General features: G+C 42.6%; 1 protein-coding gene across 2 annotated transcripts in view; it reads right to left on the reverse strand.

The window, feature by feature from the left end:
- NCOA2 (nuclear receptor coactivator 2) overlaps positions 1 to 15,119 on the reverse strand; it is a 153,387-nt gene that overhangs the window by 107,994 nt on the left and 30,274 nt on the right. For both annotated transcript variants that reach the window (XM_075270404.1, XM_075270400.1), the window contains exon 2: positions 5,783 to 5,862. The gene's annotated coding sequence lies outside the window, so the exon portion shown is untranslated. The remainder of the gene's footprint in view (positions 1 to 5,782; positions 5,863 to 15,119) is intronic.

Consider the following 15,119-nt stretch of genomic DNA (forward strand, 5'->3'; position numbering starts at 1 on the left):
CCGAGACACGGCTTGTGAAAGTGAACAATGGCAACCTCTACTACAGAGGATTTAACAACTCTAGCCGTGATATAACAGTGTACAACTCAACATGAATCATTATTTCCCTTTAACAAGCTCTGGGTACCACATGCCCGGGCCTGGATTCCTGTCTACACCTTGTGCCAAGTCATGTGCACTGCATAAGAATCCGCTGCGGCCTTTCATCTGCATAATGACACATACGCTTTCTAATTATCACTTAGGAGAGCGCAGAGATGGCTGAAGTAGACGGACGACGGAAGAAAGAAAAACTGCTGTCAGCTGATTTTAAGGGACATCGCACTATCAAAGGGTTACTGGGCAGGGCAAGGCGCGCTTAAAGACTTTGAAGATAGAAACCACCTTTAATTCCCTTCTCCACTGGGAAACCACAATTTCTAGCTCTAACACTTGAATGGAATTGTCAGACGTATTGTGGCAAGTGCTGTTTATTTTTTGGGGTGGTTGGTTCTATTTTTTTACCATTTTTATGTGGTTCTGACTAAAAAAAAAGCTGCTGGTCACTGGTGCACATACAATAGGCTGACACCTCCTGTCTTCTACAGCTCTCTTTTTGGCTGGTGTAGGGTCGCCCATCATGTCATTAGAGGGTGGGGGTAACAATGACAGGTTGACAGTACAACTACTAAAAGGCCTAGATAATAAAGGATAACAATGCTGGGAAAGTCGACCAGGAAGATGAATAAGTGACAACATAGTACACATGCAGTATTTTATAGAAACTTAGGCTGATACCATACACTTAGGCTAGTTTTTGATGCAGTTTTTTCAGCGAAAGCCAGCAGGAAGGGGAAGCATAAGACCTTCCTTTATATTTACTACTCCATTTCTACTCCTTGCTTTGACTCAATACAATACTGTGCAAACGGCCATTTTCTCATGGCCTGTGGGCATGCGCAGTCTGCTCTGCCCAAGGCCCGAGGCCTAGAAGTTACAAGCCCCCGCTGTAGAAAAGGCTGAAGAGGACGTTCCTGTCTAAGATGGAGGCGGTGCTGGAGAGTGCTCTCGCAGCATTGGGGAAGCCGCCAGTACTGTTTGAGCGCTGAGCCCGCCCCCAGTGCTGCAAGAGAACTAATATGAATACCGACAAGAACCGGGATTGTAGGCGAACGGCGGCACGAAGACAACGAAAGGTAGGATAAGAATAGCCTTTCTTAAGGCTATTCTGACGTGGTACCTAGAAAATAGTGTGTGAATGATAGGATCCCTTTAAACATTGATGGCCTATCCTAATATCTAAGGATAACCCCTTTAATTTGCGGGTTTTTTCTGCAGTGTGTGGATGGGATTTATTTACACCCCATTCACTAAACGGCTACTGTAGTTTGCAGTATGTTAGCTGCCTGCAATTCTACCATGGCTAACCTGCGGCAAACTCTACCCACGTGTCCCCAGCCTTAGAGTGATGATAGTAGCACCAACTAAAAAGAGCATGTCACTATTATATTGAGTATGTGACCAATAGCACATAAATGCTATCAGTCTTCATCACTAATAGTACCAATATAAGTTATTACTGCAGCTTTCACTAAAACTCAATACGCAAAATCTACCATTACTTGTGATCGCTCAGGAAGGCAAAGAGTAACAGATAGGCACAAAAAACTACCGCAAGCAAAAACCTCAGCTTCAGAACTGAGCCGAAACCTGGCCATGTAAGTGAGGGATCATCTCAATGGACAAATCGGGTCTGTGATAAACCTCCCATAAGTCTAAATCTCGGCCATGCTCTATTTGTTCCTATATCACTGACTCCACATGGCTGTTGAACTCAGTCTTCTGAATTGGCTCTTAGCCTCAGCTCAGAATTGCAATCTATCTGTAATTCCTGGGCAGTCTGTGAAATGTATCTGGAATTTTTCCTCAGCAGGTGATCACGGGTGTTATCTTCATCATCTTACACCTCCTAGTCAACGTAGACAAGGTGCTCATACTAGTTTTCTCAGCTACACACATAAATTAGACATCTTCATCATTCAGTATTATTCTCCATTTAATGCTTATTTTCTGCTAAGTTGTCCAGGATAGCAGTCCTGTCAGCTATGAGCGGTGACATCCCATCTACAGGGCAGGATGACGGTCATCCATCTTCCATCACAGTTCACATGTATACACACTTGATGAACAGGACAAGCGGATATGAAGTCACATTAAGCGCTCACATACCTGCTATGAACGCAGGCATCCCACTAATCTCTGCATCCTGTGTGAGGGAAAACAAGTGTGGACTGACTCACAACAGGGAGCGGTTTAACATTCCTCTGACATAACACGCTGACAGACAGCCATTTTACTTCAGTGCAGGCATACCACCCGACACTATAAATAATATGCAGGTCTTTTATTACATCGAGGATGGAACGGCTGGATAGTACGGCATATAATCCCACAGTGGCAATGTGCAGGTTAGCAAAACGTTCTTAAAACACATACTGCTCTACCAAGACTGGCCATACACACTATATGGCTTACGACCGAATGCTTCTTTACTTGTCATCTATCACGTCCATCCATACTCCCACTATACAGTACATGCGCGCTCAGTATAGCCAGGAAAGCATGTGCACTGAATTGAGAATCCAATGTTATTATTTCTATATTAAGTTCTACAGTTTTCCAATGTACTTTCTATATCAATTATTGACGGTTTTCTAGATTTCTGCTTGCTGTTGATCATTCTGCTTACTCCCAGAGGATGGAAATTCAGTCCATGGTCATGTGATGTACAGTCCGTGGTCAAGTGATGTACGGTCCGTGGTCAAGTGATGTACGGTCCGTGGTCAAGTGATGTACGGTCCGTGGTCAAGTGATGTACGGTCCGTGGTCAAGTGATGTACGGTCCGTGGTCAAGTGATGTACGGTCCGTGGTCAAGTGATGTACGGTCCGTGGTCAAGTGATGTACGGTCCGTGGTCAAGTGATGTACGGTCCGTGGTCAAGTGATGTACGGTCCATGGTCATGTGATGGAAACACAGGTGCACAGTTTGTTATAATCACAGCACAGTAATCAGGCATCCGCCTAGTAATGAGCTAAGCACCTGTGTGTTCATCACATGACCACGGACTGTACATCACATGACCACGGACTGTACATCACATGACCATGGACTGTTCATCAGAAGGCCATGGACTGATTTTTATCCACTGGAAGTAAGCAGAATGAATGACAGCAAACAGAGATCTAGAAAACTGAGGAATTGCTACAGAAAGTATATTGGAAAATTGTATAATTTTTTATTATACACTAAATATCATTGGACTCTCAATATTGGTCTGAAGGTGGCCAACCCCATTATATTAAAATAAAAAAATAAAAACAAACAAACCCACAAACCTCAATCTAAACTTTTATGCTGCCAGGTACTTCTGTCGGCGACTTCTATCTCTTAGTAGAAAAGGTTCAGGCATGTAGAAATATTACTGCCCTATCCTCGTTTACCTCAACACCAAACATACAATAGGTCAGCCAATACCAACAAAATCTATGTCTGTCCACAGTAACCTAAGGTGTATGGCTAGCTTTAAGTTGAATGCCAGTTATTAATACTTCCAACATGTCGCATAGACATATCCGATGTTCTAATCATTGGTAGTGCAGCTACAGACAGAACCTCATACTACTTTATTCCCTCTGACTTCTGCCTTCTATATTCAGGTAAAATAAGGCACATCTATGACCCTCTTCATCTCTTCTGAATGAAGCAGCCAGAAGTGAAGCAGCACGGCGCTTGGCAAGACCTCTTTATGCTAGCTCTTGGCCAAGGTCTCAATGCCTGGATCATTACCAATTAAAAAAAACAAAAAACATGACCTTATGATGTACAACATTAAACCGGATCTAACATAAATTGGCTCCCATATTACAGAAACGCAACTGCTGCAGTACTTGTGACAATTCCCTGACTTCTTCATGGTATAGTATTATGTAGTTAATACACATTCTACCTATGATTTAATAGAAATCATTTCTGTGAACTTCCTGGTTAACTTGAGCTTGTACAAAACGAATCTGAACAACATGAAATAAAACATCTACCGTAAGGGAGCGTTCACACTACCGTCAGTGTCTGACAGGTAGTGTCCACTCCTAGTGTCCATTCAAAATCTGGCACGGACATTAGGAGCGGACACTAGCTGTGTCCGTGACACTTGTCATTTATTTAAATGGCGATCGGGTGCGTTCTTTTGCACTCCGTGCCTGTCCTTCACTGTCCGCTTGTAAAGATGTCCGACTTTTCAAGCGGGCAGAAAAACCCGACATGTAGGTTTTTTCTGTCCGCTTGAAAAGTCGGACATCTTCACATGCGGACAGTGAAGGAAGGGCACGGAGTGCAAAAGAACACACCCGATCGCCATTTAAGTGAATGACAAGTGTCATGGACACAGCTAGTGTCCGCTCCTAATGTCCGTGCCAGATTTTGAACAAACACTAGGAGCGGACACTACCTGTCGGACACTGACGGTAGTGTGAACGCCCCCTAAGATGAAATTGAAAAAAAAAAAAAAAGCGCCAAACGAGCAAACATTTCGCATAGACTGATCACTGTAGGGTAATTAGAAATCATGGATCTGAAAAAACCCTTGTGAATCTTGTTCAAACAGCGAAAAATAAAGAGGAATTTGACATGAGCCTCAGATGTCTTTTCATTTTCTGCCCAACTGCTCCCTGCAGTAGAATGGGCCGCGCCAGCAGGGAATTTCGAGTTGCGGATCTAGTCGAGATCAACCAGGGAGTTTATTTGGCATCCTGGTCAGATCTCTGCCTCCCACAAACAATGGGAGACAGATTCAGGGTACAATCTGCTGCTGATTTTGAGTCGGAATCCCCCATAATATCAGTGGTAGATTCCACAAAGTAAACACACTCTTAGGGCTAGTTCACAATGAGTTTTTTTCAGGCGGATTTTGATACGGAATCAGCCTGCAAAAAAGTCTCTTATTCTTTTGAATGGGAGCCACTCGCTCTTTTTTCCCGCTAGTGACATGCCCTTTCCTCCAGCAGGTTCCCCGGCTGAGACAGCCGCGGCGTCCACGGCTCGAGACTCCCTCCTGATTTGGCCCATTCATTTGGGCCTAATCAGGAGCGGGATGCCGGTCCACTGCATCGGCATCTCGTCACGGCTAGCCGCGTGGAGAGTTCACAGGGCAGGAAAGGTTTCCACCGTGCGAACATATCCTAAGACAATCTCAGAATTCTTTAAAGATAGGAAGTAAGGTTGGACAGCAAATGGGATAAGTGTATGGTGGAGTCGGATGGACAGCCATCTAAACTATAGGTTTGCTTTCACTTCTCTCCATAACCAAGACATATGCAACGTTTTTATTTGTTTTTTCCCGTTTTAGTACATACTTGCAATCCACACACAATTTTTTTTTCCCGAAAATACTACTATTGCTTGTACTCCATAGCAGAGCTGGGTTGGACATTTGATAACAGAAGGTCAGAAGAGCATGCTATGCTATGAAAAATTAAATTGGTGTTATGGGAAACCAGCATCTATATCAGTAAGTTGACCATTCTAGAGCAGGTATATACAGTGCAAGAAGTTTTTCCTACCCACATACTCCCTGTTAAGAACATAAACACATCACACAGTTGTACTGAAAAGTACAGCAAATACAGAAACTGTGTTTACAAAGTGCAAAAAGTAGACTAGAAAGCTAGTCTAAAAAGTTGCCACAAAAGGTATCACAAATGTGGACCTCTCCGTTACGACGTCAAGGGTTAAGAAACACTTACCTGTTAATTCATCATGAGACGCCTGAAAAGTGATTTTTCCTTTTCCTAAGCAGCCTGTTTTTCAGTAATCTGAAATATACCTATAAATAAAAGAAAAAAAAAGTCAGTGTAAAGACGCTTCTGTCTACTTGTACTTTCATTTCTACACAAAATCCAGAAAAATCTTCAGAAATAAAAACAACACAAACCAACAAAAGATTTAATGGTTTCCGGGAATATCTACTACCAATAAGCCATGAGAGGACATGCAAACAAGGTGGAAGATTTAATTCTTGCAATATCAGGCTTACAAGAAGAAAATTAAGTGCCCATAACTAGTATAGGTTGTTTAAAGGGGTATACGGGACTATGATATTGATGACCTCTCTTTAGCATAGACCATCAATACTGGATCAGTAGAGTTGGACACCCGGGACCCAATGATCAGCTGTTTGCAGAACTTAGAGGCGTTCCTATTCTTAGGCCAGTGACATCATGTCCATTGGTCACATGGCCATGCGACAGTATGGAGCTCTGCTTGGTAACCAGTAAAGAGACCACAGCACCTTTTCCAAAAGCACAGGTGATCAATGCAAAACCTACAGGTAAATCCTGTCTGGAAAATCCAGTCCGTGCATCGGCTATATTATCTGGCAGACAAGAGACTGGGACTCGTATCATAGTGATTGATGATTTCCAAAAGATCGCTGTTTTGATCATCTGCACAAAGAGCAATGGGGGCACTACTTGCTTCAAAGAGATAAGCAACAGCATCTTCATTTATTATGCAAATAAGGTCAAAAGAGCTCATTTGCATATGGACAAACACAGCAATAACTCAGCAACTGAGGCAGGGATTCACCAGGAGAAGAGACTGTTGGAACCAGGTGACCTTAACCTATCTATCTGTAGGGCTGGGGTGATATTCTGGTCCTGGCGACAGATTCTATTTAAAACAATTGCAAAGAGATGAAACATTTTCTAACCATAATGAATATGCAGTAACAGGGTGAAAAAAGCCTTAGGTCCATCCAGTTCAGCCTATTAACCAGCAATGTTGATCCAGAGGAAGGCAAAACATTCCATGACGTAGAAGACAATTTTCATCATTTTAGGGGAAAGATTCCTCCAACACCAAACCTGGCAATCTGAATAAATCCTTGGATAAATGATCTCTCACCAGACATATAATATTAAAGGAGGGTTTTGGGAGGTTGATATTCATGACATATCCTCAGGACAGGAAACAAGATCAGATTTGTGATGGTTTTAACACCCAGCACCCCCCTATCCCAAATTAGCCTGATATCATATTCAGTCACATGGACGGTTTGTAGTTCAGGCCCATCCAAATGGGAATGGAACCGAGCTGCAGTACCCGGCGCAGCCACTAGAAAATGTACAGAGATGCACTGGATAAGCAGTCAAGCAAAGTGATGCAGACTCTCCAAACTGGGGTGCTGTGGGTAGCACCCCACCAGTCTAATGTCCTGGCACTGACTCTGACTCCTCTATTTTACCCCCAGACTCACGTCTTCAATTGGCTAACAAGCTCCTCTAATTCACGATAAACGCTAGTGAGTAAATACCTATGGAAAAAAATATGCAAAACTACACATTTAATTATACAATAGTAATTGTATACTAATTAAAATACTCAGAGGGTATTCCTTACCCAAAAGACTTGCTGATCGGTGGGTTTCCCATACATTGGTCTGGAAAACTCTGGTGTTCTGCACCCTGGTTCTGAATGGAGTGGCTGGTCCTATAGCATACGCTGCTCCAGTCATTTGAATAGGACCCACTACATCATCACTCTATATCTATATATAGCCTGTCCAGCTCATTGTCTGTCGCCGACAAGGGGTTAATTGTGTCACTTGGCCAAAGCATCTATTCTTGCAACCTGCGATATTCCGGTAATATATTGACCTTGGAACTAGATTGGCTGCGACTCTCCAAAGTTGACTGATTTGCCTTGCTCTGATTAATGATTAATTAATGTCTTGGGCTCTTACTGGCTAATGCGAGCTCCAAGGCTTTGGGAGAGATAAAACCTCTTTCACTAATTAGCCCTGAAACCCAATTAAAAGATCCATTGTAGAGACGACTTGGAGCGATTTCAGAATTTGTTTAGTTTACTGTACAAGGTACTTAGAGGTTTCATGTCCATCTCGAGGCCCCGGCATTCCTCCATCCATGCGATATTTGTGCAATCGGGACCGAAGCGGCAGCTTGTTTAATATCAAGCCCAGGTCACACACGCAGATTTATTACTACAAAGCTGGACGGCCCTCATGCCGTAACCTCAGCCTCTCGAGCCACTGTCTTCTAACAAATCCATTACAGTGTCTGTAAGCCAGAAGCATTTGGCTCGCTGCCTCTACAATTAGTCACTAGCAATTACCAGCGCTCTCTTCTCTTGCAGAATCTTCATTTAATTTACATTAAAAGCGACTTCTCATCAACATATAAATAACCTTCATTTTATTCCCCATTTTCCTCGCAAATCTTTAACATATGTTTTGGGTGCACTGAAATGTGTTCTCCTCATTTTCACTCAGGTTATGGCTGTTCTGCTTCCACGGCTGCTCAGAATTTGATGAAAAGAACCAGAACTTGGGAACCAGGGGACAAGAGAGTTCAAGGGGCCCAATTCTGGTGACACAATATAAGTGGGTACTGCTATATGTATATAGCACCAACATATATCATAGCGCTGCACAGAGACTGTCATTGCTCACATACACAAGTGGACAAAATTGTTGGTCCCCCTCGTTTAATGAAAGAAAAGCCCACAATGGTCACAGAAATAACGTGAATCTGACAAAAGTAATAAAAACCAAACTACATGTTGACAAGCCACAAAGCTCCTGGGAGAATGTCCTATGGACAGATGAGACAACAATCAAAATTTTTTGGCAAGGCACATCAGCTCTATTGTAAAATGAAGCATATCTTGAAAAGAACACTGTCCCTACTGTGAAACATGGAGGAGGCTCTGTTATGTTCTGGGGCTGCTTTGCTGCATCTGGCACAGGATGTCTTGAATCTGTGCAGGGTACAATGAAATCTCAAGACTATCAAGGGATTCTAGAGACAAATGTGCTGCTCAGTGCTAGAAAGCTTGGTCTCAGTCACAGGTCATAGGTCTTGCAAAAGGATAATGACCCAAAACGCAGCTAAAAACACCCAAGAATGGCTAAGAGGAAAACACTGAACTATTCTGAAGTGGCCTTCTATGAGCCCTGACCTAAATCCTATTGAGCATCTTCGAAAGAAGCAGAAACATATCGTCTGGAAAAGGCCCCCTGCAAACCGAGACAACTGGAGCAGTTTGCTCATGAGAAGGGGGCCAAAATACCTGCTGAGAGGGGCAGAAGTCTCATTGACAGTTACAGGAATCGTTTGTCTCAAAAGGTTGTGCAACAAAATATTAAGTTAAGGAAACCATCATTTCTGTCCAGTGCTGTGTCAGGAGTTTTATTTTTTATTTATTTTTTTAAATTCTGTTGAAGCAAAAAGCAATGTCTGACTTTCATTTGTTCATTTTTATAGAAATTTTATTTATTATCACTTTTGTCAGATTCAAGTTATTTCTGTGATCATTGTGGGGTTTTCTTTCATTAAACGAGGAGGACCAACAATTTTGTCCACGTGTGTATATCTCTGTTTTTATAACGGCATAATCTAAGTTCATTGAAAGGGATTTTTACTAACCAATCTTCACCAGATTTCTGGTATAGATGGGTGTAAATAAGGTGTATCTTTGTTGTACAATGTTTTATTTAGCGCAAAGATGTGGCGCATTGTTACTTCTGACACAGATTTCAGTTTTGGTACACAGCAAAGCAGCTGAAATATTAAGACTGACTAAGACTGGTGGACAGAAAGCCAGTCTTTATAAATTCCCTCTAATATGTTTTTGTGTATGTGAAGTAACCAGAGTACCCATAGGAAAACCATGAAGACCTAGGGAGAGCATACAAAGTCTAGGTAGATGATCCTCTGGTCAGATATGAATCCAAGACAACCATACTAACCCCAGTCACTGTGCTATATGAGACTTCATGTGCTGCCTTATCTAGAATCACTGCTGTGTAGTAGATTGTTGACAGTGAATCTCTTTGAGCAAACTGGGAATGTGCAGCCGACCATATGGATATTGGGGAGAACAAGATCTTCAATCCAACATCCCCACCAAGTATGAGCCGGATACTTGGTATACTGGTATTCAGAGATTTCTGCCCATGTAAACCTTTACTTCTAATGGGATCCAATTCACTATATGGGACCAAACAGTATCAGGAAATATGGTCGTCTGAATATAATTTAAGACTGTTATGGATATCATTTCATATGGGATGCTTTCCCTTACTTTCTTGTGCCAAAAGCCACTCCAGTTCCTGTTGAATAATGACAAACAGAAACCCCTAAATACCATTGTAATGGTGAGCGGCTAATACTGACTACTCACTATACACTGATTATAATTTCCACTACTCATCTGATATTCTTAAGATGACTGTACACATTCAGCAGGGCCTACTGACTATCTGTACGTATGGGGGTGTCAACTCCCACATGACAGCAGATGTCAGGGGGAGACAGGAGTTCAGCATTTTGGTTTCCTTTGATCTCAAAGGAGAAGACTTCATTCCCTTCTCCCAGTAAGAAAAACATTCATGCCATCCAAGCCCAGTGTGCATGTACATGGGGGTTGGCAGGAGGAATAGTTGTCAGCCAAATGTTCTGAGGTGTATGGTAACCTTTAGACAAAAGCTGTACGCCTTACGCCGTATTCACATGACAGAGTCCCATCTAGGAGTTCGGATGAAGTATGCTTTGGAAAGGACCAGGATTACTATTATTTATGTGAGTTCTGGACCATAGCAATCCAGCTATCTGGAGCTCACCACACCATAATGCCTCATAGATTGTAAGCCCTCGCGGGCAGGGCCCTCTACCCCACTGTGCCAGTCGGTCGTTGTTAGCATTGCATCTACCTGTATATTCTGTGTATTGTATGTAACCCCCAAATGTAAAGCACCATGGAATTAATGGTGCTATATAAATAAATAAATAATAATAATAATAATGTCCTGTAATACCATGAGATGTATTCACACAGCCGGGAGATATGGCCTGCACACAAACAGTGTTCCCTGGATGAGACTCTTTCACATGAATAGGGCTTTTGACTTTTAAGGGGGCATTCACACTACCGTCATTGTCCGACAGGTAGTGTCCGCTCCTAGTGTCCGTTCAAAATCTGGCACGGACATTAGGAGCGGACCCTAGCTGTGTCCGTGACACTTGTCATTCATTTAAATGGCGATCGGGTGCGTTCTTTTGCACTCCGTGCCCTTCCTTCACTGTCCGCATGTAAAGATGTCCGACTTTTCAAGCGGACAGAAAAACCCGACGTAGGTTTTTTCTGTCCGCTTGAAAAGTCGGACATCTTTACAAGCGGACAGTGAAGGAAGGGCACGGAGTGCAAAAGAACGCACCCAATCGCCATTTAAATGAATGACAAGTGTCACGGAAACAGCTAGTGTCCGCTCCTAATGTCCGTGCCAGATTTTGAACGGACACTACCTGTCGGACACTGACGGTAGTGTGAATGCCCCCTAACAGAACTATACTTTATTTCCAGCAAGAGGAGTGTTGGTTGGAAGATCAGAAGCAATGTCAGGAAATATTTCACTGAAATTGAAATAATTTCCAGCATTTGTATTTAGGAAATCCATAGTAACTGTAGTTAAAGGCCTGTACCTATGGAGGCTTAAAATAACAAACACTATATACTCACCTGTCCTGTCTCAGGTCGGGTCCCCAGTCTTTGTGTACCTTCCGCCCGCACATGAGCGTGTCAGCCAATCAGTGGCTGAGCAGTGGTCCTCTGTTGAACAGATCATCCCTGATTGGCTGACACATGGGCCAAAGATCAGGAACACCGGGGACCCAAATGGAGACTCTGCTGGATCCAGACAGTGCGAGTATATACGGTATGTTATTTTACACCCCAGTAGGGGTTAAAAATAAGTGGAATACCACTTTAAGATTTATAAAAAAAAAAAAAAAAAAGAGAAATAATATACATTCACATTATATGGACCATATCGTCTTTTTCTTTGATCTTCCATGTATATAACATCATATAAGATTTTTTTTTTTTCCCGCATGTAAAATTCTTGAAAACTCAACAGAAGTGTCTGTAAAACAAGTATCTTGTGGACTCCACAGCTAGTGAAGAAATACCTGGAATATAGTCATTTCTAGCAGTGGTGAAGGAAGTCGCCTATACAGAGGTAAAAATTCACATTTCATATGGTTACCATTTAACAATTTTATCTGAACTTGTAACCTCGTCCTACTTCCGAATAGGATACCCAATGAAACAATGCATTTCCTATCCAGCCCAAAGTGACATCACCCACTAGAGTAATTAATGGGAAAGTTACAGGCCCAGCTGGCAGGAAGCACTACACGCCACAGGCATGTCAACATATAACCCGGAACACTCCATACAGTGCAGAGGTGGTGTGTGACACCCTAAAGTCAGGCAAAGAAGTCCTACACCACAGTGAATGGGTCTACTAATATGACCATTGCTTGCATGGACCGTTTTCTATGTCCGCCCAAAAAAACGGAAACGATCTATCCTGATGGATCCAAAAATAGACAAGTGAATACATCCATCGACTTTCATAGGTTTTAAAAAGGCTGTATGATGACAGTCATAAGAATCAGGCCAAAATCGGACAGGAACATCCATTTTTTAGGTCTTTGAAAAACTGAATAAGACATACAGTCCTGATCTGCACCTAGGACAGCAAATTTTTGACTTGCAGAGCAGGTTGGTGAACCAGAGTCCTTATTATCACATCTATAGACCCTAATCCTAAATAATTTATATACCTTTATTTTTTTTCTAACCAAGAAAGTCATTCCCAAACTGAACATAAAGAAACATCTGACTCAGAGCCATTTATGAAAAACTATCCTATAATGACGGTAAATGGCTATTGGAGCGAGAACACAGTATATGAGTAAAGAGGATTTACACAAGGCATTTATTAGCTCCAGTAAAGCAGTGTGTGACCCGCAGACGCCTTACCTGACCTCCTGTTCATGTTCTGTCCTAGTTCTCCTACTATGTCCCCTATAACTTTTCAGGTTTGTGACAGTGCAGCCTCCTAAACCAGGCCAGCTCTAGTTACTCAAATATTTCATGAACACAGCTACAAAATAGATTGCACCCCATAAAACTGCAAAAACCATACAGATGAGACTGGTCATAGCAGCTCTGTCCACCAGAATAACCAATATGGGTAGGGTTACACCACTTAGCGGTGTAAAATTTTGGCTTCAGTTATTTCTCAATATATTGGCCAGTCCTACGTCATGTACAGCAAAAAAACAGAAGGGGAGATATCACATGGGCGCCGCTTTTGCAGGTGCCGGTTGCTTTAGTGTCACTGACTAATTTTTCTGCGATTTGCAACCATGGCAGTGTGGGGAGCCAAACTATCAGCGACGGTTTACTGACGTTTAGCATACAGATAATATATGGCCCTATTGGAAATAGACTTGTGTGCTGACACATGAAGCAATACTTCCAGTAAGAAGACGATCACCTTATATACAGACTATATAAAATAGGAGACATATAGTGACGGCACAGTATCACGGCACGCGGATGTTATGCGGAGCCATAATACAAGCATGCAGATGAGCCCTAACACAAACACTCCACCACCTCAAAAGGAAAGTGATTTATTACATTACAAAACCAAATGAAGCAAAGCCTTTCAATAGTCTCCCCACTTCATGTGTAAGAAGTGTGTGTACAAGGTAATAGCCTGCGTATAAAGATACTTCCTGCCAAACCTGCTAACAATTAACCCTAATGGCTTCATCTCTCACCTGTCACTTTAAGAATAGAAACTTCCTATCAATTCTGTGCTCAAAGGCAAAAACGGAGAAAAATCAGCCAGAACGGTCTCGTGCTACAAAGCCCTGGCTCCCCGGCGTACACACTGCATATTACATGTCTCAGGAATACTTAGTAGTTGCAAATAAAGTGCTAATCTTTGTAGAGTGAGCAAACCACTTAGCAGAATGACGGAGCTTTCCTCACTAAAATTATTTTCCAGGTAGGCTGTAAATAAAAAGCAATGAAATCCGTAATCGCCGGCGCTAGAACCTCAGGCAAGAAAAGACGGGAGTGTACGGCCAAATCCTGGAGCTTTATAGCAGCCGCGTTACTAATAAGTATCAAAATATATAGAAGGAGAACGGCAAGGAGAGTTAGTAATGCGTAATAAGAAGAGAAATTACAGGAGTCATTCATCTCATTCATCTACAACATTGCTGCAATTCCAAAGATCATTAGATAAAAATGTGCAAAAACTAACGCCTTGTTCACACTAGCTCAGGCAAACCGGTAAAACTGTGGTTACACATGGAGTGTGGCAGACCCCCATTGACTATCCAAAAAAGGAAAAAAAATAATATAGATATTAACCTTCTTTAGGTTTAGGATTAAGGTTCTGTTCACATTTGTTTTGTGGCTGCTGCTGAGTAAAAGCCAATGTACAATATCAGCACCCAACGAAACCAAGTCACATTTAAGTCACATTCTAGAGCGCTATTGTTTTTCAGGAAAAAGAGGGGGCGGATTTTGGCGCTGAATCCATGTCAGAATCCGCCCGCTCACAATAGAGGTCTATGCAGACCGCTAGCTTACTTTTTTCCGTGAGCGCTATGTTCCAGCTCACGGAAAAAAGAAGCGAGCTGCCCTTTCTTCAGGCGGATTCCGCAGCTGATTCAGCCCCGGCGTCCGCCTTGCGGCAGCACCCTGCGAGCTAAGCCCATTCATTTGTTCTTACTCCAGAGCGGGAAGCTGCGACTGTTGGAAGCCGTGACAGTCACATTTTGGTTCTATATTCTGACGCAGCTTCCAGCTTCACAATCAGAACCAAAATCCGCAATTTCGTGTCCCGTGTGAACTAGCCCTAAGAATATTCAGGACCTATTCTAAGGAAAGATCATCAATATCAGATTGATGAGGGTCTATTACCCCACTGATCAGATGATCTCAGCAGCTGATACACAGAGAATGGAGCGGGAAGCAGTCAGCTCTGTTCTCTTTGCCGTGGCCAGAACAGGTATTGCAGATTTGTTCCCATTCACTTAAAAGGAAACAAAACCACACTTGATTCGGCCACTACACAGTGAACAGAGCTGTCTGCTTCCTTCTCTATTCTCTGTGGATCAGCCTCTGAGAATGTGGTCTGATGTCTGATCGGTGGAGGTCCCAGGCCTCAGCGCCCTCACTAATCTAATGCTCACG

Source organism: Leptodactylus fuscus, chromosome 4, assembly GCF_031893055.1.
Source record: "Leptodactylus fuscus isolate aLepFus1 chromosome 4, aLepFus1.hap2, whole genome shotgun sequence".
In the NCBI taxonomy this organism is placed as follows: domain Eukaryota; kingdom Metazoa; phylum Chordata; class Amphibia; order Anura; family Leptodactylidae; genus Leptodactylus; species Leptodactylus fuscus.